Here is a 25,640-nt window from a genome sequence, read left to right as displayed (position 1 = left end):
CTCAGACACATACCTTGCTTGGCTCACACCTTGAACCTGGTGGTGCAGTGCTTCCTCACTAATTATCCGGAGTTAACAGGCCTGCTCCATAAGGTTCGAAGACTGTGCTCGCACATCCGCCGGTCGCCGGTACACTCCAGTCGTATGCAGAAGCTGCAGCGATTGTTCCACCTTCCCAAGCACCGCCTAATTATCGACGATGCAACAAGGTGGAACTCCACCCTGCACATGGTTGAGCGGCTGTGCGAACAGAGGCAGGCCGTAATGCATTTGTGGGAGGATACACGGGCAGGCACTTTGAGGGCAGACATGGAGTTGACAAGTGTGCAGTGGTCGAAGCTGAAAGACCTCTGTAAAGTCCTTCAATGTTTTGAGGAATGCACACGACTGGTAAGCACTGACGACGCCATCATAAGCAAGAGCATCCCACTTATGCGTCTGCTCATGCAAACTTTGACGCACATCAAGGAAGAGGCGTCTGCAGCCGAGGATGATGAGGAAGAGGAGGAGGGAAGCCTTGATGACAGTCAGCCATTGTCTGTTCAGGGAACTGTCGTGGATGAGGTGGAGGAAGAAGAGGAGGAGGAGGAGGATGATGGGGATGATTATTTTGGGGAGGATGCTTCTCATGGGGCAAGAGAAAATGTTGGCATGGCAAGGTCTGGTACTGGGTTTGTGCTTGACTGGAGGGATGTGGATTTGCCTGAAAGTGCCCCTCCACCCAGCACTCGCAGTGCATCATTGACACCGGGAACATTGGCCCACATGTCAGATTATGCCTTGCAGATCCTAAAAAGGGAACCCCGCATTGCCAAAATGATGAACGATGATGACTACTGGTTGGCCAGCATCCTGGATCCACGCTATAAAGGCAAATTCCAAAACATCATGCCACAGGAGAACCTTGAAATAATATTGGCTAACAAACAAGCAACTCTGGTAAACCGGTTGGTTGAGGCATTCCCAGCACACAGCAGCGGTGATGGTTGTCACACGAGCCGTAGGGGGCGGGGGCAACTTGGAAGAGGTGTTGGTGGTGCACACATAAGAAGTGGCGTTGGAGACAGGGGTTCCATGACCATGTTGTGGACTGATTTTTCAAGCCCCGCTCACACAACTGGTAATACTGCATCAATTGAAAGTGACAGGAGACAGCACTTGTCAACTATGGTTACAAACTACTTTTCCTCCCATATCGATGTTCTCCCTCACAGGTCATTCCCATTTGACTATTGGGCAGCTAAACTGGACACCTGGCCTGAATTGGCACAATATGCCTTACAGGAGCTCGCTTGCCCAGCTGCAAGTGTGCTATCGGAAAGAGTCTTCAGTGCTGCTGGATCAAACCTGACAGAAAAAAGGACCCGTCTGTCGACCCAAAATGTGGATGATCTAACCTTCATTAAAATGAACCATACATGGGTTTCCAAGGATTTTGTCACACCTTACCCTGATGACACATAGGTTGACAGAAAAATGGCTTTCTTTGGTTCACCTCTTCCTGGGACTTGACCAATTTCGCCTTTAGCAGCAGGTGAATGTCCCACATCAACATATGCCATTTTGTAAACCTCTCTAACTGGGCTGCCTCCTCCCCCCATGGCAAGGGTCACCACCTAGCGCACGCAACCGTGCGAGTGCCGTTGCCCTGGATAGGTGGGTAGGCCGACTCTTGGGCGCGGGCACTGGCACAGGGTCCCTCATAGTGCAATCAAGTGTCTCTGATGGTGGGGGTGCACACCCACCGTCAGACTCACCGCCGTACTATGAGGGGCCCAGTGCCAGTACCGGCGCCCACGAGCGGGCCCCCCTTGCTTGGGCAGGGCCCCAGCATTTGCAATGTTTACTTCTCCCTGCTCCTCCGCTGTGTACTCTAGGCTGTCAAATTCTTCACTGGGACTGCCACTACAAATTTGGTGAACTGATAGAAGATGATGGTTAAGACGTAGCTATGCCCTTTCCTGCTGGCCGGGATCTAGCTTCAGATGATCAATGGCTTCCATTTCTCATGGACGTCGACTCACAATGAGATGCAGTGGTGGTTTCTCATCAGCTTTCACAGTTTTCCTACCCACAGACGTGTATCATTCCAGTGCACATTTTTAAATGTGACCTCTCATGCCAATCCAAATGAATCGCCTACGGCCTGTGGCTTCTGTCTTTTGCACTCCAAAGTTACGTGACAGAGCAAGATAGGCAGTGAGCACCATGTTTACATCTCTCCCTGTGATCAAAATTATATGGATATGAGTAATGGCGATGGGATCAACGGTACTGCGATACAGCAACACTTTCTTCACAAGGAAAGGTTTTCGCTGTCTCCACACACTAATTAATTGAGGGTCTGCATCGCCTCTGAGAATTGTGATGGAAGTTTATCCCGTGAATAGGAATTCCTAGATTTCTGCAATCACTAGAATTTATGTCAGTAATTGTATGCATCTCATTTCCTATTGCGGAGAGTCTGGACTGTCTTACTGAGACAGAAATATATATGAAGATTTAAAAATACCACCAAAAGTGTATACTGGTGTACGCTTCAAATACATTTCCTTTTTTCTACTTTTTAGATTGTTGTCTAATCCATACTGAGAACATGGAGATTTTAAACATTTAAACTATGCTATATATACCTGCTATCCAGTGATAATGTACCCTTTCTCAACTTTGTACAAGCTGGTCAAATCCATACTGAGCCTGAGACCGTCTGAGCCTCCCTCCTGATCTATAGACGTAGGTTTTTAATGTGTAAACTATGCTATACATACCTGTAATCCGGTGATACGTTACCCTTTCTCACCTTTGTCCAATCACGTCTAATCCATGCTGGGCCTGAGACCGTCTGAGTCTGCCTCCTGATATATTGACCTACGTTTTTAATGTGTAAACTATGCTATACATACCTGTTCTCCAGTGATACGGTACCCTTTCTCACCTTTGTCCAATCACGTCTAATCCATCCTGAGACCGTCTGAGCCTGCCTCCTGATATATAGACATAGGTTTTTAATGTGTAAACTATGCTACATGTATACGTGTTACCCGGTGAAACTGTACCCTTTATCAACTTTCTAGAATCTTGTTGAATCCATACTGGGCCTGAGAACGGCTGCCGAGCTGTTAAGCAAGCTACAGCAACTGTGGTTTGGACACGTAATTTTTTGCATTTTTTCAGGAATGCCGGTTAGGCCTAATTCAGGAATTGCGGTTGACCTGCACTTACTGGGAAATCATCGTTCGTGGGGAATCATAGAATCATAGAATCGTAGAGTTGGAAGGGACCTCCTGGGCCTTCTGGTCCAACCCCCTGCTCAAAGCAGGATTCGCTAAATCATCCCAGTCAGATATCTGTCCAGCCTCTGTTTGAAGACTTCCATTGAAGGAGAACTCACCACTTCTCGTGGCAGCCTGTTCCACTCATTGATCACTCTAACTGTCAAAAAGTTTTTTCTAATATCTAATCTGTGTCTCCTCCCATTCAGTTTCATCCCATTGCTTCTAGTCTTTCCTTGTGCAAATGAGAATAAAGTTGATCCTTCTACAATGTGACAGCCCTTTAGATATTTGTAGACAGCTATTAAGTCTCCTCTCAGTCTTCTCTTTTGCAAACTAAACATTCCCAAATCCTGCAACCTTTCCTCATAAGACAGGGTTTGCAGACCGGTCACCATTCTGGTCGCTCTTTTCTGAACTTGCTCCAGTTTGTTGATGTCTTTTTTAAAATGTGGTGCCCAAAACTGGACACAATATTCCAGATGAGGTCTGACCAAAGAGGAGTAGAGGGAAATAATGACTTCACGTGATCTAGACTGTATGCTTCTGTTAATACATCCTAGAATTGCATTTGCCTTTTTTGCTGCTGCATAACACTGTTGACTCATATTCAGTCTGTGATCTATTAGTATACCCAAGTCTTTTTCACATGTGCTGTCACTTAGCCCTATTCCTCCCATTCTATATATGCTTTTTTCATTTTTATTGCCCAGATGTAGTACTTTGCATTTCTCCCTGTTAAAAACCATTCTGTTAGTTGCTGCCCACTTCTCCAGTTTATTTAAATCTTTTTGAATCCTCTCTCTCTCTTCTCTAGTATTAGCTATCCCTCCTAGCTTTGTGTCATCAGCAAATTTAATCAGTTTACCCTCAATTCCTTCATCTAAATCGTTGATAAAGATGTTGAACAATACAGGGCCCAGGACAGAGCCCTGTGGTACCCCACTTGAGACATTCTTCCAACTGGATGTGCAGCCATTTACGACCACTCTTTGGGTCCGATCACTAAGCCAGTTATGAATCCACCTAACAGTTGCCTTGTCCATTCCATACTTAGTCATTTTTTCAATAAGGATTGTTTGAGAGACTTTGTCAAATGCTTTGCTGAAATTTCCTTGATCCACCCAATCAGTGATACCGTCATAGAAGGAAATTAAGTTAGTCTGACATGACTTATTAGTTACAAACCCATGCTGACTCTGTTTAATCACTTCATTCTTATCCAGGTATTGACATACACGTTGTTTAATAATTTGTTCAAAGATCTTTCCTGGTATAGAAGTCAGACTCACCGGCCTATAGTTGCCTGGGTCCACCTTCTTCCCCTTTTTGAAGATAGGAACAACATTTGCTCTTCTCCAGTCTTCTGGCACTTCTCCTGTTCTCCAAAAATTTTCAAAGATTATGGAGAGGGGTTCAAACATTTCTTCTGCTATCTCCTTCAGTACTCTGGGGTGTAATTCATCTGGACCTGGAGACTTGAATTTATTTAGGTTAGCTAAGTGTTTCCTCACTATCTTTCTGTTTATAGATATCCTGGATTCTTCTATTCCCTTAATAGGACAGTGAATAACAGTTGATGTTACATTTCCTTTCTGAGAGAAAACAGATGCAAAATAGGAATTTAAAAGTTCAGCCTTCTCAACATCCTGTCTTACCATTTCATCATTTTCATCCTGTAAAAATCCTATAGCATCTTTGACTTTTCTTTTACTTTTGACATATCCCCAAAATCCTTTTTTATTGCTTTTGACATCTCTTGCAAGCCTCAATTCATTTTCAGCTTTAGCTAATCTGATTTGTGCCCTGCAGGTTCTGCAGACAGCATTATATTCTTCTTTAGATATGCCTCCCTCTTTCCATTTTATAAACATTTTTTTCTTCCTTTTTAGCATGTGCTTAAGTTCTGTGTTCATCCATCCTGGTTTCCTTAAATGCTTCCTATTCTTCCCTATTTTCGGAATTGTTAACAACTGTGCTTTGAGAATTTCATTTTTCAAGATTTCCCATCCTTCCTGGACATTTTTGTTTTTAAGGATATCCCGCCATTGGATCCCTCCAATTCTCTTTCTGAATCCCTTAAAATCTGCCTTTCTGAAATCTAACCTTGACGTCTGAGTCTTCACAGGTCTTCCGCCTCTAGTTATCCAAAATTCTAAAATAGCATGGTCGCTACCTCCTAGGATCCCAGCCACTTTTACCTCCTCAACCATTTCCTCCCTGTTTATAAGGATTAGATCCAAGGTAGCATTTCCCCTTGTTTTCTCCCTTACCTTTTGGAAGATAAAGTTGTCAGAAAGAGAGGATAAGAATTTCCTTGACCTGTTAGTTCTGCCTGAGAGAGATTCCCAACAAATGTCTGGATAGTTGAAATCTCCCATGACAACTATGTCATAATTTTTGGAGAACTTGGCCTTTTGATGCATAAAGAGTTCATCCATATCTTCAGCTTGCACAGGCGGCCTGTAGTAAATGCCTACAATGGTGTCCTTTAGAGTTGAGCGACTTTTGGTTTTTTAGGGTCGCGTTTCGTTTCGTGAAACCCGACTTTTCCAAAAGTCGGGTCGAGCAAGATCGTCCGATTATAGGGAAAAGTCGGGGTCGTCCCGAAACACGAAACCCAATGTAAGTCAATGGGGAATAAAAGTCGGCAGTGAGAGGAGGACAGGAAACACACCTACAGTGCCCATTTGAATGCCAAAAGCATCAATTCTTCTTACTTAAGCTTGTCAACCTTAATTAACTTCATAATACAAGTTACGCACTGAAAAATGGGGGTTATTTGGCTAAAGTTGTGGGGGGTAGGGCTGGCTCCAGGTTTTCATGTGCCCTGGGCGAAAGAGCGCCCCTTTAACACATACCACAACTCATCATGCTCCGATACGGCAGAGAAATAGCGGTATAGTACAATGAAAAATACTTCACTTTTTACATCTCATGACGAGGCCCATCTATTTCTCCATACAGAATCATTGGTCCCATATAATGTTTGAAACAGTATATGATGAGCTCCACATAATGCTACAGTATATGTTGGTCCCCATGGATGAAGCTCCACTGTCTTATGGGCCCAAATAATGCTCCAAACATAATGGCCCCATTTCTAATGCTCTAGTGTATAATGGGCCCAGTAAATGCTGCTCCAGTGTCTGATGTCCACCTTTGGAATGTTCCAGTGTATGGTGGGCCCCATCTATCATTCTCCAGAGTATAGTGCTCCCCAAAAATTGCTGTCCCAACATTGAAAACAATCAAATATGTCTCCTCGCTAGGGAATCCCTGGACTAGTCTGGACTCCTCGTCGTCCCCATCTTCCATCTCACTGCACAGTATTTCAACCTTGCAAGTGCTGTGATCCTGAGCAAGCAGGGGGGGCCCACTCGTTGGTGGTGTGTCTGATGGCGGGTGGGCCGAACCTGCACTTTCATCTGCAGCTTCCTCTTTGTCACCGTGTAAGATGGAACTGTATATGGGAAGGGTAACCTGAGTTTCATCAGGGTCAGATTCAGGCCGTGTAGCGTGAGAGGGGAATGTAGTGGTCTGGGTCAATGTACCAGCAGATTCATCGAGCAGTCGCTGGGCATCAGTGCACTTGTGTCGCCCCCAGGAGTACGGTCGCCACAGTGGCATTACCTTCCTCCTAGGGAGTGTGATGTCATGCTTGGGAGCAACGAAGGATCTCTCTAGCAGGTTAACTGATTGGGCGGCATTATTCCCACGAGTCATGACCCTCCAAACAGCGTTCATGAAGGCAAAGTGTTTGTTTTACGTGGGCAGTATGGTTGCAAAGCTGAACCTTAAAGGAATGTCCAGAAGGGCACCACCAGGAGTGGAGCCTACGGTTAAATTCGACTCCACCTGGGAAACCTCAACCATGCCAGCTACAGAACAGATGCACACATTGCAAGCTTAATTCCGTTAACGAACAAGACTCCGTCATGCCCCGCGGTCCGAGTCCGGCTTACTAGAGGGACACGTGAGGCTCTGGAACATGAGATTGGCCAATAACTGGTGTGTCATGCCCTTACATGTCCGTGGCTGCATGTGCGCTACACTGAAAAGGCCAGCGTTTGTCGCTTACAGGTGCAGATAACCCGCTGAACAACGTTAGTGATGGGGATCACTGAGTGATTACAATTATTACCCGCGAACAATGATTTCCCAGTAAGTGCAGGTCAACTGCAGTTCCGGAATTAGGCCTAACCGTCATTCCTGAAAAAATGAAAAACTTACGTGTGCAAACCACAGGTGCTGTAGCTTGCCAGCCGTTCTCACGCCCAGTATGGATTACACGTGATTGCACAAAGGTTAGAAAGGGTACCGTATCCCCAGATAACATGTATGGATAGCGTGCACATTCAAAATATATGTCTCAGGAGGCAGGCTCAGACGGTGTTAGGCCCAGTATGGATTGCACGTGATTGCACAAAGGTTAGAAAGGGTACCGTATCCCCGGATAACATGTATGGATAGCGTACACATTCAAAATATATGTCTCAGGAGGCAGGCTCAGACGGTGTTAGGCCCAGTATGGAATGCACGTGATTGCACAAAGGTTAGAAAGGGTACCGTATCCCCGGATAACATGTATGGATAGCGTACACATTCAAAATATATGTCTCAGGAGGCAGGCTCAGACGGTGTCAGGCCCAGTATGGATTGCACGTGATTGCACAAAGGTTAGAAAGGGTACCGTATCCCCGGATAACATGTATGGATAGCGTACACATTCAAAATATATGTCTCAGGAGGCAGGCTCAGACGGTGTCAGGCACAGTATGGATTGCACGTGATTGCACAAAGGTTAGAAAGGGTACCGTATCCCCGGATAACATGTATGGATAGCGTACACATTCAAAATATATGTCTCAGGAGGCAGGCTCAGACGGTGTCAGGCCCAGTATGGATTGCACGTGATTGCACAAAGGTTAGAAAGGGTACCGTATCCCCGGATAACATGTATGGATAGCGTACACATTCAAAATATATGTCTCAGGAGGCAGGCTCAGACGGTGTTAGGCCCAGTATGGATTGCACGTGATTGCACATGTGACATCGGCGGCCGTACCCGCCGATGCCCCTTTAGCGGCGGTGCCCGCCGCAGCTTCCTCTCACCTGCCTCCCCCTGCTCGCGCGTCCTTCCGCGCTGCTTGCCGCTCTGCTGCGGGTAACCGCGCCGGCCTTAGGCCGCGCGCGCGCGTTCCTCCGGCCTCTGTTGGCAGGGGGCGTCGCTAGGGGAGGGTCTGTAGGGCGCACTTCCGGTCTCCGCATATATCAGGCGCCCGCTCCATTCTGAGGGCGCCTGATGATTGTTTGTGACTCGCAGCACCCATCGGCCTTACCTTTTTCAGTGTTCCCTGCCTATCCTTGTTGCTCCGTTGTCTGCCCTGTTCCTGGTCCTTGTCCGTCAGCCTGTCTCCTTCCGTGGTCCTCCCTGTACCTTTCCTGTAGTCTTCCTGCCATCACCTTCTGCCTTCCTCCCCGCTACTCCTGCTCTGTCTGCCAGTCCTCCGAGTCGTCCCTGCTGGCTCCGGCTGTCGCGGTTCCGCCCCCTGTGGTCCTGCCCCTAACGATCCCTGTACAGGGGTCGGTCTTCACCAGGTGCGCTCGGCCCAGGGGCTCCGGATCCGCGATCCAGGGGGTCCACTCTTGGACGTATTGCCAGAGGCGTCACAGTATCATCAGGCCATGGATCCCGCCGGTGCCGCAGCCGCCACACAAAAGGAATTGCTTTTCCTTCGTGAAAATCAGAGCCGGATAATGTCCTTTATGAAGTCTATGGACACCCGGTTGTCCGCCCTGCAGACCTCTGACCCCGGACACGCTCCCCTCTTAGTCAGCCTTCAGCAGGAGCTCGCGCAGCAGCGCGACGCCCAATCCCACATCTTGGGTTACATGGCATCCGTGGATGACCGATTACAGGCCCTGCAATCCTCTGCTGCCGCTGCAACTTCCTCCCCGGATGTAGCCTCTACCCCGGCTCCCCGTCTGGGCAAACCACCCAGGTACAGTGGAGATCCCAAGTTATGCCGGGGCTTTTTAAATCAATGCAGGCTACATTTTGAGCTTGCCCCCCTTCAGTACCCCACTGACCGCGCCAAGGTGGCGTTCGTTGTGTCCCATCTCGAGGGTGAGGCCCTGTCCTGGGTGAACCCCTTATGGGAGAGAGATGACCCCGTCGTGTTAAGCATACAGACCTTCTTAGAAACCTTTCGCAAGGTATTCGATGAACCGGGTCGCTTAGCGTCCTCCACTGAGGCCCTTTTTAACCTCCGCCAGGGTTCCCTCACAGTGGGGCAATATGCCATCCGCTTCCGGACCCTCTCTTCTGAGTTGGGGTGGAACAATGAGGCCCTTGTAGGAGCCTTTTGGAGAGGCCTCTCCAGTAAGATCAAGGATGAGCTTGCCGGGCGTGACACCCCCACCACTCTGGAGGACCTTATTTCGCTAGCCACTCGCATAGACCTCCGCTTTCAGGAGCGCGCTCGAGAGGCAGTCGGAGAGAGGAGGTCCTTTAGGCTGTATCAGGCTCCTGTCCCCCGTTTCCCGGTATCTCCCGTTAGCACCGCTCCTGAGCCTATGCAGGTCGATCGTGTCAGGCTGTCCGAGCAACGCCGCAGGGAGAGGATGACCAAGGGTCTCTGCCTGTACTGTGGGGGTGCCAACCATTTTGTGCGTACTTGTCCGGAGAAGCCAGAGAGATCGGGAAATGCCTCCACCTAGGTCAGGTAAGAGAGGACCCCCTAGGTGATCAAAATTCCTCTCTTCCCCTTACCCTTTCTGCTTTGCTAATTACAGGTCGGGGGCGTGGATCTGTGGAGGCGTATGTGGACTCGGGTGCTGCCGGTAATTTCATCCGCCAGGAGGAGGTTGACAAACTCCAGATTCCGGTGTTGGTATTGAAGAACCCTCGCGCTATTTCCTCCGTTGACGGTAAACCTTTACCCGGACTCATCACCATGGTTACCGCCGAAGTAGACCTTCAAATCGGAGCTCTCCACCTCGAGAAGATAGCCTTCTATGTCTTGCCACAACTAGCCCATGCTGTTCTCCTAGGGCTTCCCTGGCTCAGACGGCACGAGCCTGTGATTGACTGGCGCTCTGGGGAAGTTCTCCGTTGGGGGCACTCCTGCCAGGAGCACTGCCTACGGGCTCTCACGCGTCCCCGTCCATGCTTGAAGCCTGCCGACCTCCCGGGCCTACCCGCACCCTATCACACGTTTGCCGACGTGTTTAGCAAGAAGGAGGCGGATTCCTTACCCCCTCATCGCTCCTATGACTGCCCTATCGACCTAGTTCCTGGTGCCACTCCTCCCAGAGGGAGAACTTATCCTTTGTCCCCAGCAGAGACCTCGGCTATGTCGGAATATATACAGGAAAATCTGGCCAAGGGGTTCATCCGGAAGTCCTCGTCCCCTGCGGGCGCCGGCTTCTTCTTCGTCCGGAAGAAAGATGGGTCCCTGCGACCTTGTATTGATTACCGGGGCCTGAACAACATCACGGTTAAAAACCGGTACCCGCTCCCGCTGATTCCTGAACTCTTCGACCGGCTGAGGGGGGCCAGAATCTTCACGAAGTTGGATCTGCGGGGAGCTTACAACTTAGTCCGAATCCGAGCGGGGGACGAGTGGAAGACGGCCTTCAATACCCGGGACGGCCATTATGAATACTTGGTCATGCCGTTCGGTCTCTGCAATGCTCCAGCGGTGTTTCAGGAATTCGTAAATGAGGTGTTCCGAGACCTACTCTATTCCTACGTGGTGGTGTATTTGGACGATATCCTCGTTTTCTCGACCGACCTCTCCTCCCATCGGAGAAGTGTACGCATGGTCCTGCAGCGCCTTCGAGAAAATCGTCTTTACGCCAAGATCGAGAAGTGCCTTTTTGAGCAAACAGCCTTACCCTTCTTGGGGTATATCATCACGGAGTCCGGTCTTAGGATGGATCCGGAGAAGCTGTCCGCGGTACTCCAGTGGCCTCGTCCAGTTGGCATAAAGGCCATCCAGCGTTTCCTCGGCTTCGCTAATTATTACCGGCAGTTTGTACCCCACTTCTCTACAGTCACCAAGCCCATTACGATCCTGACCCGTAAGGGGACGAAGCCTAACGTCTGGCCTTCTGAAGCCGAGGACGCCTTTCTGACCCTGAAACGCTCGTTTGCTTCTGCTCCGATCTTACACCGTCCAGTGGCTAGTAGGCCCTTCATCCTGGAAGTTGACGCCTCCTCCACTGGAGCTGGGGCAGTTCTCTCCCAACAGGCTCCATCTGGACGTCTTGTCCCCTGCGGGTTCTTCTCCAAATCCTTTTCTCCCGCGGAGTGCAACTACTCCATTGGGGACCGGGAATTATTGGCCATTAAGATGGCGCTGGAGGAATGGCGATATCTGCTCGAGGGGGCAGTGCACCCCTTTACTATCTTCACGGACCACAAGAACCTGGCCTACCTGCAATCTGCCCAGAGACTCAACTCCAGACAAGCCAGGTGGGCTCTGTATTTTTCCCGTTTTGAGTTTAAGCTCCATTTCCGGCCCGGCAGTAAGAACATCAAAGCTGACGCGCTTTCCAGGTCTTTGCAGCCACCAGAGAAGGAGGAGGACCCATCTTATATCATCGAGCCGGCTAAAGTTATCTCCGTGGCCCCCGTGAGGTTCTCTAACCCTCCGCCTGGCAAGACCTTCGTTCCTCCAAACAAACGTCTGGAAGTACTGCGCTGGGGTCATTCTTCCAAGGTTGCTGGGCACGTTGGGATTAAGAAGACTCTTTTGCTTCTGTCCCGGTATTACTGGTGGTCCTCTCTCCACCAGGATGCAAAGGACTTTGTAGCCTCCTGCAGGACTTGTGCTCAGAACAAGATTCCAAGGACTCTGCCCTCCGGCCTCCTTCATCCGTTGCCTGTGCCAGAGGCTCCTTGGCAGCAAATCGCCATGGACTTCGTGACTGATCTGCCCCGCTCTGCAGGATGCACTACCATCTTGGTCGTCGCTGACCGCTTTTCCAAAATGGCCCATTTTATTCCCCTGGTCGGACTGCCATCTGCTCCAAAGTTGGCCGAGATCTTTATCCACCACGTGTTCCGGCTACATGGTCTCCCTCTGCGAATCGTGACCGATCGTGGGGTCCAGTTTACTTCCCGATTCTGGAGGGCTCTCTGTCGGCTCCTGGGCACGTCTCTCGACTTCTCCTCAGCGTATCATCCTCAAACCAACGGCCAAGTGGAACGGATTAACCAAATTCTGACCACCTACCTACGCCACTTTTCTAACGCCCATCAAGATAATTGGGTCTCTCTTCTACCTTGGGCGGAATTCGCTCATAATAATCATTCCAGCGAATCAACGTCCAAGACACCGTTCTTTGTGGTAACTGGGCTAAATCCTGGGGTTCCATTGCCTTTTTCCGCATCATCCGGAGTTCCTGCAGCAGACACTCTCGCCAAGGAGTTTTCACAAATTTGGAAGGAGACCAGAGAGGCGCTCGAGCTGGCCAACGTCCGAATTAAGAGACACGCGGACAAAAGACGAAGGGATCTACCCCCGTACCAGCCCGGGGACAAAGTCTGGCTTTCTACCAAACATATCCGCCTGAAGGCCCCTGCTTACAAATTAAGTCCTCGGTACATCGGGCCTTTTGAAATACTTGGGCGCATTAACAAGGTAGCCTACAAATTGAGGTTGCCGGCGTCACTCCGGGTCCCTAACGCCTTCCATATCTCGCTCCTCAAACCTGTGGTCTTGAATCGGTTCCAACCAACCTCCATGTCTTCTCCCTCGCCCATTTGTTCTAACAATGTCTTTGAAGTAAAGGACATCCTGGCTATGAAAAGGGTCAAGGGTAAAACTCTTTTTCTTATCGACTGGAAGGGTTTTGGCCCAGAGGAGAGGTCCTGGGAGCCCCGAGAGAATGTCGATGCCCCCCTTATCATGAAAAGATTTCTGACCAGCCTCAGAAGGAGAGGGCATATGGGAGGGGGTACTGTGACATCGGCGGCCGTACCCGCCGATGCCCCTTTAGCGGCGGTGCCCGCCGCAGCTTCCTCTCACCTGCCTCCCCCTGCTCGCGCGTCCTTCCGCGCTGCTTGCCGCTCTGCTGCGGGTAACCGCGCCGGCCTTAGGCCGCGCGCGCGCGTTCCTCCGGCCTCTGTTGGCAGGGGGCGTCGCTAGGGGAGGGTCTGTAGGGCGCACTTCCGGTCTCCGCATATATCAGGCGCCCGCTCCATTCTGAGGGCGCCTGATGATTGTTTGTGACTCGCAGCACCCATCGGCCTTACCTTTTTCAGTGTTCCCTGCCTATCCTTGTTGCTCCGTTGTCTGCCCTGTTCCTGGTCCTTGTCCGTCAGCCTGTCTCCTTCCGTGGTCCTCCCTGTACCTTTCCTGTAGTCTTCCTGCCATCACCTTCTGCCTTCCTCCCCGCTACTCCTGCTCTGTCTGCCAGTCCTCCGAGTCGTCCCTGCTGGCTCCGGCTGTCGCGGTTCCGCCCCCTGTGGTCCTGCCCCTAACGATCCCTGTACAGGGGTCGGTCTTCACCAGGTGCGCTCGGCCCAGGGGCTCCGGATCCGCGATCCAGGGGGTCCACTCTTGGACGTATTGCCAGAGGCGTCACAGCACAAAGGTTAGAAAGGGTACCGTATCCCCGGATAACATGTATGGATAGCGTACACATTCAAAATATATGTCTCAGGAGGCAGGCTCAGACGGTGTTAGGCCCAGTATGGATTGCACGTGATTGCACAAAGGTTAGAAAGGGTACCGTATCCCCGGATAACATGTATGGATAGCGTACACATTCAAAATATATGTCTCAGGAGGCAGGCTCAGACGGTGTCAGGCACAGTATGGATTGCACGTGATTGCACAAAGGTTAGAAAGGGTACCGTATCCCCGGATAACATGTATGGATAGCGTACACATTCAAAATACAGTGGGGCAAAAAAGTATTTAGTCAGTCAGCAATAGTGCAAGTTCCACCACTTAAAAAGATGAGAGGCGTCTGTAATTTACATCATAGGTAGACCTCAACTATGTGAGACAAACTGAGAAAAAAAAATCCAGAAAATCACATTGTCTGTTTTTTTTTCATTTTATTTGCATATTATGGTGGAAATTAAGTATTTGGTCAGAAACAAGCAATCAAGATTTCTGGCTCTCACAGACCTGTAACTTCTTCTTTAAGAGTCTCCTCTTTCCTCCACTCATTACCTGTAGTAATGGCACCTGTTTAAACTTGTTATCAGTATAAAAAGACACCTGTGCACACCCTCAAACAGTCTGACTCCAAACTCCACTATGGTGAAGACCAAAGAGCTGTCAAAGGACACCAGAAACAAAATTGTAGCCCTGCATCAGGCTGGGAAGACGGAATCTGCAATAGCCAACCAGCTTGGAGTGAAGAAATCAACTGTGGGAGCAATAATTAGAAAATGGAAGACATACAAGACCACTGATAATCTCCCTCGATCTGGTGCTCCACGCAAAATCCCACCCCGTGGGGTCAGAATGATCACAAGAACGGTGAGCAAAAATCCCAGAACCACGCGGGGGGACCTAGTGAATGAACTGCAGAGAGCTGGGACCAATGTAACAAGGCCTACCATAAGTAACACACTACGCCACCATGGACTCAGATCCTGCAGTGCCAGACGTGTCCCACTGCTTAAGCCTGTACATATCCGGGCCCATCTGAAGTTTGCTAGAGAGCATTTGGATGATCCAGAGGAGTTTTGGGAGAATGTCCTATGGTCTGATGAAACCAAACTGGAACTGTTTGGTAGAAACACAACTTGTCGTGTTTGGAGGAAAAAGAATACTGAGTTGCATCCATCAAACACCATACCTACTGTAAAGCATCGTGGTGGAAACATCATGCTTTGGGGCTGTTTCTCTGCACAGGGGCCAGGACGACTGATCCGGGTACATGAAAGAATGAATGGGGCCATGTATCGTGAGATTTTGAGTGCAAACCTCCTTCCATCAGCAAGGGCATTGAAGATGAAACGTGGCTGGGTCTTTCAACATGACAATGATCCAAAGTACACCGCCAGGGCAACGAAGGAGTGGCTTCGTAAGAAGCATTTCAAGGTCCTGGAGTGGCCTAGCCAGTCTCCAGATCTCAACCCTATAGAAAACCTTTGGAGGGAGTTGAAAGTCCGTGTGGCCAAGCGAAAAGCCAAAAACATCACTGCTCTAGAGGAGATCTGCATGGAGGAATGGGCCAACATACCAACAACAGTGTGTGCCAACCTTGTGAAGACTTACAGAAAACGTTTGACCTCTGTCATTGCCAACAAAGGATATATCACAAAGTATTGAGATGAAATTTTGTTTCTGACCAAATACTTATTTTCCTCCATAATATGCAAATAAAATGAAAAAAAAACAGACAATGTGATTTTCTGGATTTTTTTTTCTCAGTTTGTCTCCCAAAGTTGAGGTCTACCTATGATGTAAATTACAGATGCCTCTCATCTTTTTAAGTGGTGGAACTTGCACTATTGCTGACTGACTAAATACTTTTTTGCCCCACTGTGTATGTCTCAGGAGGCAGGCTCAGACGGTGTCAGGCCCAGTATGGATTGCACGTGATTGCACAAAGGTTAGAAAGGGTACCGTATCCCCGGATAACATGTATGGATAGCGTACACATTCAAAATATATGTCTCAGGAGGCAGGCTCAGACGGTGTTAGGCCCAGTATGGATTGCACGTGATTGCACAAAGGTTAGAAAGGGTACCGTGTCCCCAGATAACATGTATGGATAGCGTACACATTCAAAATATATGTCTCAGGAGGCAGGCTCAGACGGTGTCAGGCACAGTATGGATTTGACGGCCCAGATTACACAGCGGAGGAGCAGGGAGAAGTAAAGATTGCAAATGCTGGGGCCCTGCCCAAGCAAGGGGGGCCCACTCGTGGGCGTCGGTACTGGCACTGGGCCCCTCATAGTACAGCGGTGTGTCTGACGGCGGGTGTGCACCACCACCGTCAGAGACACTTGATTGCACTATGAGGGACCCTGTGCCAGTGCCCGCGCCCAAGAGTCGGCCTACCCACCTGTCCAGGGCAACGGCACTCGCACGGTGTCGTGTGCTAGGTGGTGACCCCGGCCATGGGGGGGGAGGCAGCACAGTTAGGGAGTTTTAGAAAGTGGCATATGTTGATGTTGGACATTCAGCTGATGCAAAAGGCGAAATAGGTCAAGTCCCAGGAAGAGGTGGACCAAAGCAAGCCATTTTTCTGTCACCCTATGTGTCATCAGGGGAAGGTGGGACAAAATCCTTGGAAACCCATGCATGGTTCATTTTAATGAAGGTTAGATCATCCACATTTTGGGTTGACAGACGGGTCCTTTTTTCTGTCAGGATTGATCCAGCTGCACTGAAGACTCTTTCCGATAGCACACTTGCAGCTGGGCAAGCGAGCTCCTGTAAGGCATATTGTGCCAATTCAGGCCAGGTGTCCAGTTTAGCGGCCCAATAGTCAAAGGGGAATGACCTGTGTGGGAGAACATCGATATGGGAGGAAAAGTAGTTTGTAACCATGGTTGACAACTGCTGTCTCCTGTCACTTTCCATCGATGCAGTATTACCAGTTGTGTGAGCGGTATTTGAAAAATCAGTCCACAACATTGTCATGAAACCCCTGTCTCCAACGCCACTTCTGCTGTGTGCACCACGAACACCTCTGTCAAGCTGCCCCCGGCCCGTACGGCTCGTGTGAGAACCATCACCGCTGCTGTGTGCTGGGAATGCCTCAAGCAACCGATTTAATAGAGTTGCTTGTTTATTAGCCAATATTAGGTCAAGGTTCTCCTGTGGCATGATGTTTTGTAATTTGCCTTTATAGCGTGGATCCAGGATGCTGGCCAACCAGTAGTCGTCATCGTTCATCATTTTGGCAATGCGGGGGTCCCTTTTTAGGATCCGCAAGGCATAATCTGACATGTGGGCCAATGTTCCCGGTGTCAATGATGCACTGCGAGTGCTGGTTGGAGGAGCACTTTCTGGCAAATCCACATCCCTCCAGGGAGTGTGATGTCATGCTTGGGAGCAACGAAGGATCTCTCTAGCAGGTTAACTGATTGGGCGGCGTTATTCCCACGAGTCATGACCCTCCAAACAGCGTTCATGAAGGCAAAGTGTTTGTTTTACGTGGGCAGTATGGTTGCAAAGCTGAACCTTAAAGGAATGTCCAGAAGGGCACCACCAGGAGTGGAGCCTACGGTTAAATTCGACTCCACCTGGGAAACCTCAACCATGCCAGCTACAGAACAGATGCACACATTGCAAGCTTAATTCCGTTAACGAACGAGACTCCGTCATGCCCCGCGGTCCGAGTCCGGCTTACTAGAGGGACACGTGAGGCTCTGGAACATGAGATTGGCCAATAACTGGTGTGTCATGCCCTTACATGTCCGTGGCTGCATGTGCGCTACACTGAAAAGGCCAGCGTTTGTCGCTTACAGGTGCAGATAACCCGCTGAACAACGTTAGTGATGGGGATCACTGAGTGATTACAATTATTACCCGCGAACAATGATTTCCCAGTAAGTGCAGGTCAACTGCAGTTCCGGAATTAGGCCTAACCGTCATTCCTGAAAAAATGAAAAACTTACGTGTGCAAACCACAGGTGCTGTAGCTTGCCAGCCGTTCTCACGCCCAGTATGGATTACACGTGATTGCACAAAGGTTAGAAAGGGTACCGTATCCCCAGATAACATGTATGGATAGCGTACACATTCAAAATATATGTCTCAGGAGGCAGGCTCAGACGGTGTTAGGCCCAGTATGGATTGCACGTGATTGCACAAAGGTTAGAAAGGGTACCGTATCCCCGGATAACATGTATGGATAGCGTACACATTCAAAATATATGTCTCAGGAGGCAGGCTCAGACGGTGTCAGGCCCAGTATGGATTGCACGTGATTGCACAAAGGTTAGAAAGGGTACCGTATCCCCGGATAACATGTATGGATAGCGTACACATTCAAAATATATGTCTCAGGAGGCAGGCTCAGACGGTGTTAGGCCCAGTATGGATTGCACGTGATTGCACAAAGGTTAGAAAGGGTACCGTATCCCCGGATAACATGTATGGATAGCGTACACATTCAAAATATATGTCTCAGGAGGCAGGCTCAGACGGTGTTAGGCCCAGTATGGATTGCACGTGATTGCACAAAGGTTAGAAAGGGTACCGTATCCCCGGATAACATGTATGGATAGCGTACACATTCAAAATATATGTCTCAGGAGGCAGGCTCAGACGGTGTCAGGCACAGTATGGATTGCACGTGATTGCACAAAGGTTAGAAAGGGTACCGTATCCCCGGATAACATGTATGGATAGCGTACACATTCAAAATACAGTGGGGCAGAAAAGTATTTAGTCAGTCAGCAATAGTGCAAGTTCCACCACTTAAAAAGATGAGAGGCGTCTGTAATTTACATCATAGGTAGACCTCAACTATGTGAGACAAACTGAGAAAAAAAAATCCAGAAAATCACATTGTCTGTTTTTTTTTCATTTTATTTGCATATTATGGTGGAAATTAAGTATTTGGTCAGAAACAAGCAATCAAGATTTCTGGCTCTCACAGACCTGTAACTTCTTCTTTAAGAGTCTCCTCTTTCCTCCACTCATTACCTGTAGTAATGGCACCTGTTTAAACTTGTTATCAGTATAAAAAGACACCTGTGCACACCCTCAAACAGTCTGACTCCAAACTCCACTATGGTGAAGACCAAAGAGCTGTCAAAGGACACCAGAAACAAAATTGTAGCCCTGCATCAGGCTGGGAAGACGGAATCTGCAATAGCCAACCAGCTTGGAGTGAAGAAATCAACTGTGGGAGCAATAATTAGAAAATGGAAGACATACAAGACCACTGATAATCTCCCTCGATCTGGTGCTCCATGCAAAATCCCACCCCGTGGGGTCAGAATGATCACAAGAACGGTGAGCAAAAATCCCAGAACCACGCGGGGGGACCTAGTGAATGAACTGCAGAGAGCTGGGACCAATGTAACAAGGCCTACCATAAGTAACACACTACGCCACCATGGACTCAGATCCTGCAGTGCCAGACGTGTCCCACTGCTTAAGCCTGTACATATCCGGGCCCATCTGAAGTTTGCTAGAGAGCATTTGGATGATCCAGAGGAGTTTTGGGAGAATGTCCTATGGTCTGATGAAACCAAACTGGAACTGTTTGGTAGAAACACAACTTGTCGTGTTTGGAGGAAAAAGAATACTGAGTTGCATCCATCAAACACCATACCTACTGTAAAGCATCGTGGTGGAAACATCATGCTTTGGGGCTGTTTCTCTGCACAGGGGCCAGGACGACTGATCCGGGTACATGAAAGAATGAATGGGGCCATGTATCGTGAGATTTTGAGTGCAAACCTCCTTCCATCAGCAAGGGCATTGAAGATGAAACGTGGCTGGGTCTTTCAACATGACAATGATCCAAAGCACACCGCCAGGGCAACGAAGGAGTGGCTTCGTAAGAAGCATTTCAAGGTCCTGGAGTGGCCTAGCCAGTCTCCAGATCTCAACCCTATAGAAAACCTTTGGAGGGAGTTGAAAGTCCGTGTGGCCAAGCGAAAAGCCAAAAACATCACTGCTCTAGAGGAGATCTGCATGGAGGAATGGGCCAACATACCAACAACAGTGTGTGCCAACCTTGTGAAGACTTACAGAAAACGTTTGACCTCTGTCATTGCCAACAAAGGATATATCACAAAGTATTGAGATGAAATTTTGTTTCTGACCAAATACTTATTTTCCTCCATAATATGCAAATAAAATGAAAAAAAAACAGACAATGTGATTTTCTGGATTTTTTTTTCTCAGTTTGTCTCCCAAAGTTGAGGTCTACCTATGATGTAAATTACAGATGCCTCTCATCTTTTTAAGTGGTGGAACTTGCACTATTGCTGACTGACTAAATACTTTTTTGCCCCACTGTATATGTCTCAGGAGGCAGGCTCAGACGGTGTCAGGCCCAGTATGGATTGCACGTGATTGCACAAAGGTTAGAAAGGGTACCGTATCCCCGGATAACATGTATGGATAGCGTACACATTCAAAATATATGTCTCAGGAGGCAGGCTCAGACGGTGTTAGGCCCAGTATGGATTGCACGTGATTGCACAAAGGTTAGAAAGGGTACCGTGTCCCCAGATAACATGTATGGATAGCGTACACATTCAAAATATATGTCTCAGGAGGCAGGCTCAGACAGTGTCAGGCACAGTATGGATTTGACGGCCCAGATTACACAGCGGAGGAGCAGGGAGAAGTAAAGATTGCAAATGCTGGGGCCCTGCCCAAGCAAGGGGGGCCCACTCGTGGGCGTCGGTACTGGCACTGGGCCCCTCATAGTACAGCGGTGTGTCTGACGGCGGGTGTGCACCACCACCGTCAGAGACACTTGATTGCACTATGAGGGACCCTGTGCCAGTGCCCGCGCCCAAGAGTTGGCCTACCCACCTGTCCAGGGCAACGGCACTCGCACGGTGTCGTGTGCTAGGTGGTGACCCCGGCCATGGGGGGGGAGGCAGCACAGTTAGGGAGTTTTAGAAAGTGGCATATGTTGATGTTGGACATTCAGCTGATGCAAAAGGCGAAATAGGTCAAGTCCCAGGAAGAGGTGGACCAAAGCAAGCCATTTTTCTGTCACCCTATGTGTCATCAGGGGAAGGTGGGACAAAATCCTTGGAAACCCATGCATGGTTCATTTTAATGAAGGTTAGATCATCCACATTTTGGGTTGACAGACGGGTCCTTTTTTCTGTCAGGATTGATCCAGCTGCACTGAAGACTCTTTCCGATAGCACACTTGCAGCTGGGCAAGCGAGCTCCTGTAAGGCATATTGTGCCAATTCAGGCCAGGTGTCCAGTTTAGCGGCCCAATAGTCAAAGGGGAATGACCTGTGTGGGAGAACATCGATATGGGAGGAAAAGTAGTTTGTAACCATGGTTGACAACTGCTGTCTCCTGTCACTTTCCATCGATGCAGTATTACCAGTTGTGTGAGCGGTATTTGAAAAATCAGTCCACAACATTGTCATGAAACCCCTGTCTCCAACGCCACTTCTGCTGTGTGCACCACGAACACCTCTGCCAAGCTGCCCCCGGCCCGTACGGCTCGTGTGAGAACCATCACCGCTGCTGTGTGCTGGGAATGCCTCAAGCAACCGATTTAATAGAGTTGCTTGTTTATTAGCCAATATTAGGTCAAGGTTCTCCTGTGGCATGATGTTTTGTAATTTGCCTTTATAGCGTGGATCCAGGATGCTGGCCAACCAGTAGTCGTCATCGTTCATCATTTTGGCAATGCGGGGGTCCCTTTTTAGGATCCGCAAGGCATAATCTGACATGTGGGCCAATGTTCCCGGTGTCAATGATGCACTGCGAGTGCTGGTTGGAGGAGCACTTTCTGGCAAATCCACATCCCTCCAGGGAGTGTGATGTCATGCTTGGGAGCAACGAAGGATCTCTCTAGCAGGTTAACTGATTGGGCGGCGTTATTCCCACGAGTCATGACCCTCCAAACAGCGTTCATGAAGGCAAAGTGTTTGTTTTACGTGGGCAGTATGGTTGCAAAGCTGAACCTTAAAGGAATGTCCAGAAGGGCACCACCAGGAGTGGAGCCTACGGTTAAATTCGACTCCACCTGGGAAACCTCAACCATGCCAGCTACAGAACAGATGCACACATTGCAAGCTTAATTCCGTTAACGAACGAGACTCCGTCATGCCCCGCGGTCCGAGTCCGGCTTACTAGAGGGACACGTGAGGCTCTGGAACATGAGATTGGCCAATAACTGGTGTGTCATGCCCTTACATGTCCGTGGCTGCATGTGCGCTACACTGAAAAGGCCAGCGTTTGTCGCTTACAGGTGCAGATAACCCGCTGAACAACGTTAGTGATGGGGATCACTGAGTGATTACAATTATTACCCGCGAACAATGATTTCCCAGTAAGTGCAGGTCAACTGCAGTTCCGGAATTAGGCCTAACCGTCATTCCTGAAAAAATGAAAAACTTACGTGTGCAAACCACAGGTGCTGTAGCTTGCCAGCCGTTCTCACGCCCAGTATGGATTACACGTGATTGCACAAAGGTTAGAAAGGGTACCGTATCCCCAGATAACATGTATGGATAGCGTACACATTCAAAATATATGTCTCAGGAGGCAGGCTCAGACGGTGTTAGGCCCAGTATGGATTGCACGTGATTGCACAAAGGTTAGAAAGGGTACCGTATCCCCGGATAACATGTATGGATAGCGTACACATTCAAAATATATGTCTCAGGAGGCAGGCTCAGACGGTGTTAGGCCCAGTATGGAATGCACGTGATTGCACAAAGGTTAGAAAGGGTACCGTATCCCCGGATAACATGTATGGATAGCGTACACATTCAAAATATATGTCTCAGGAGGCAGGCTCAGACGGTGTCAGGCCCAGTATGGATTGCACGTGATTGCACAAAGGTTAGAAAGGGTACCGTATCCCCGGATAACATGTATGGATAGCATACACATTCAAAATATATGTCTCAGGAGGCAGGCTCAGACGGTGTCAGGCACAGTATGGATTGCACGTGATTGCACAAAGGTTAGAAAGGGTACCGTATCCCCGGATAACATGTATGGATAGCGTACACATTCAAAATATATGTCTCAGGAGGCAGGCTCAGACGGTGTCAGGCCCAGTATGGATTGCACGTGATTGCACAAAGGTTAGAAAGGGTACCGTATCCCCGGATAACATGTATGGATAGCGTACACATTCAAAATATATGTCTCAGGAGGCAGGCTCAGACGGTGTTAGGCCCAGTATGGATTGCACGTGATTGCACAAAGGTTAGAAAGGGTACCGTATCCCCGGATAACATGTATGGATAGCGTACACATTCAAAATATATGTCTCAGGAGGCAGGCTCAGACGGTGTTAGGCCCAGTATGGATTGCACGTGATTGCACAAAGGTTAGAAAGGGTACCGTATCCCCGGATAACATGTATGGATAGCGTACACATTCAAAATATATGTCTCAGGAGGCAGGCTCAGACGGTGTCAGGCACAGTATGGATTGCACGTGATTGCACAAAGGTTAGAAAGGGTACCGTATCCCCGGATAACATGTATGGATAGCGTACACATTCAAAATACAGTGGGGCAAAAAAGTATTTAGTCAGTCAGCAATAGTGCAAGTTCCACCACTTAAAAAGATGAGAGGCGTCTGTAATTTACATCATAGGTAGACCTCAACTATGTGAGACAAACTGAGAAAAAAAAATCCAGAAAATCACATTGTCTGTTTTTTTTTCATTTTATTTGCATATTATGGTGGAAATTAAGTATTTGGTCAGAAACAAGCAATCAAGATTTCTGGCTCTCACAGACCTGTAACTTCTTCTTTAAGAGTCTCCTCTTTCCTCCACTCATTACCTGTAGTAATGGCACCTGTTTAAACTTGTTATCAGTATAAAAAGACACCTGTGCACACCCTCAAACAGTCTGACTCCAAACTCCACTATGGTGAAGACCAAAGAGCTGTCAAAGGACACCAGAAACAAAATTGTAGCCCTGCATCAGGCTGGGAAGACGGAATCTGCAATAGCCAACCAGCTTGGAGTGAAGAAATCAACTGTGGGAGCAATAATTAGAAAATGGAAGACATACAAGACCACTGATAATCTCCCTCGATCTGGTGCTCCACGCAAAATCCCACCCCGTGGGGTCAGAATGATCACAAGAACGGTGAGCAAAAATCCCAGAACCACGCGGGGGGACCTAGTGAATGAACTGCAGAGAGCTGGGACCAATGTAACAAGGCCTACCATAAGTAACACACTACGCCACCATGGACTCAGATCCTGCAGTGCCAGACGTGTCCCACTGCTTAAGCCTGTACATATCCGGGCCCATCTGAAGTTTGCTAGAGAGCATTTGGATGATCCAGAGGAGTTTTGGGAGAATGTCCTATGGTCTGATGAAACCAAACTGGAACTGTTTGGTAGAAACACAACTTGTCGTGTTTGGAGGAAAAAGAATACTGAGTTGCATCCATCAAACACCATACCTACTGTAAAGCATCGTGGTGGAAACATCATGCTTTGGGGCTGTTTCTCTGCACAGGGGCCAGGACGACTGATCCGGGTACATGAAAGAATGAATGGGGCCATGTATCGTGAGATTTTGAGTGCAAACCTCCTTCCATCAGCAAGGGCATTGAAGATGAAACGTGGCTGGGTCTTTCAACATGACAATGATCCAAAGCACACCGCCAGGGCAACGAAGGAGTGGCTTCGTAAGAAGCATTTCAAGGTCCTGGAGTGGCCTAGCCAGTCTCCAGATCTCAACCCTATAGAAAACCTTTGGAGGGAGTTGAAAGTCCGTGTGGCCAAGCGAAAAGCCAAAAACATCACTGCTCTAGAGGAGATCTGCATGGAGGAATGGGCCAACATACCAACAACAGTGTGTGCCAACCTTGTGAAGACTTACAGAAAACGTTTGACCTCTGTCATTGCCAACAAAGGATATATCACAAAGTATTGAGATGAAATTTTGTTTCTGACCAAATACTTATTTTCCTCCATAATATGCAAATAAAATGAAAAAAAAACAGACAATGTGATTTTCTGGATTTTTTTTTCTCAGTTTGTCTCCCAAAGTTGAGGTCTACCTATGATGTAAATTACAGATGCCTCTCATCTTTTTAAGTGGTGGAACTTGCACTATTGCTGACTGACTAAATACTTTTTTGCCCCACTGTATATGTCTCAGGAGGCAGGCTCAGACGGTGTCAGGCCCAGTATGGATTGCACGTGATTGCACAAAGGTTAGAAAGGGTACCGTATCCCCGGATAACATGTATGGATAGCATACACATTCAAAATATATGTCTCAGGAGGCAGGCTCAGACGGTGTTAGGCCCAGTATGGATTGCACGTGATTGCACAAAGGTTAGAAAGGGTACCGTGTCCCCAGATAACATGTATGGATAGCGTACACATTCAAAATATATGTCTCAGGAGGCAGGCTCAGACGGTGTCAGGCACAGTATGGATTTGACGGCCCAGATTACACAGCGGAGGAGCAGGGAGAAGTAAAGATTGCAAATGCTGGGGCCCTGCCCAAGCAAGGGGGGCCCACTCGTGGGCGTCGGTACTGGCACTGGGCCCCTCATAGTACAGCGGTGTGTCTGACGGCGGGTGTGCACCACCACCGTCAGAGACACTTGATTGCACTATGAGGGACCCTGTGCCAGTGCCCGCGCCCAAGAGTCGGCCTACCCACCTGTCCAGGGCAACGGCACTCGCACGGTGTCGTGTGCTAGGTGGTGACCCCGGCCATGGG

This window comes from Dendrobates tinctorius, unplaced genomic scaffold, assembly GCF_039654945.1.
Source record: "Dendrobates tinctorius isolate UK_male_01 unplaced genomic scaffold, ASM3965494v1 ptg000062l, whole genome shotgun sequence".
Classification (NCBI taxonomy): Eukaryota; Metazoa; Chordata; class Amphibia; order Anura; family Dendrobatidae; genus Dendrobates; species Dendrobates tinctorius.
Note: the sequence above shows the minus strand (reverse complement) of the source record.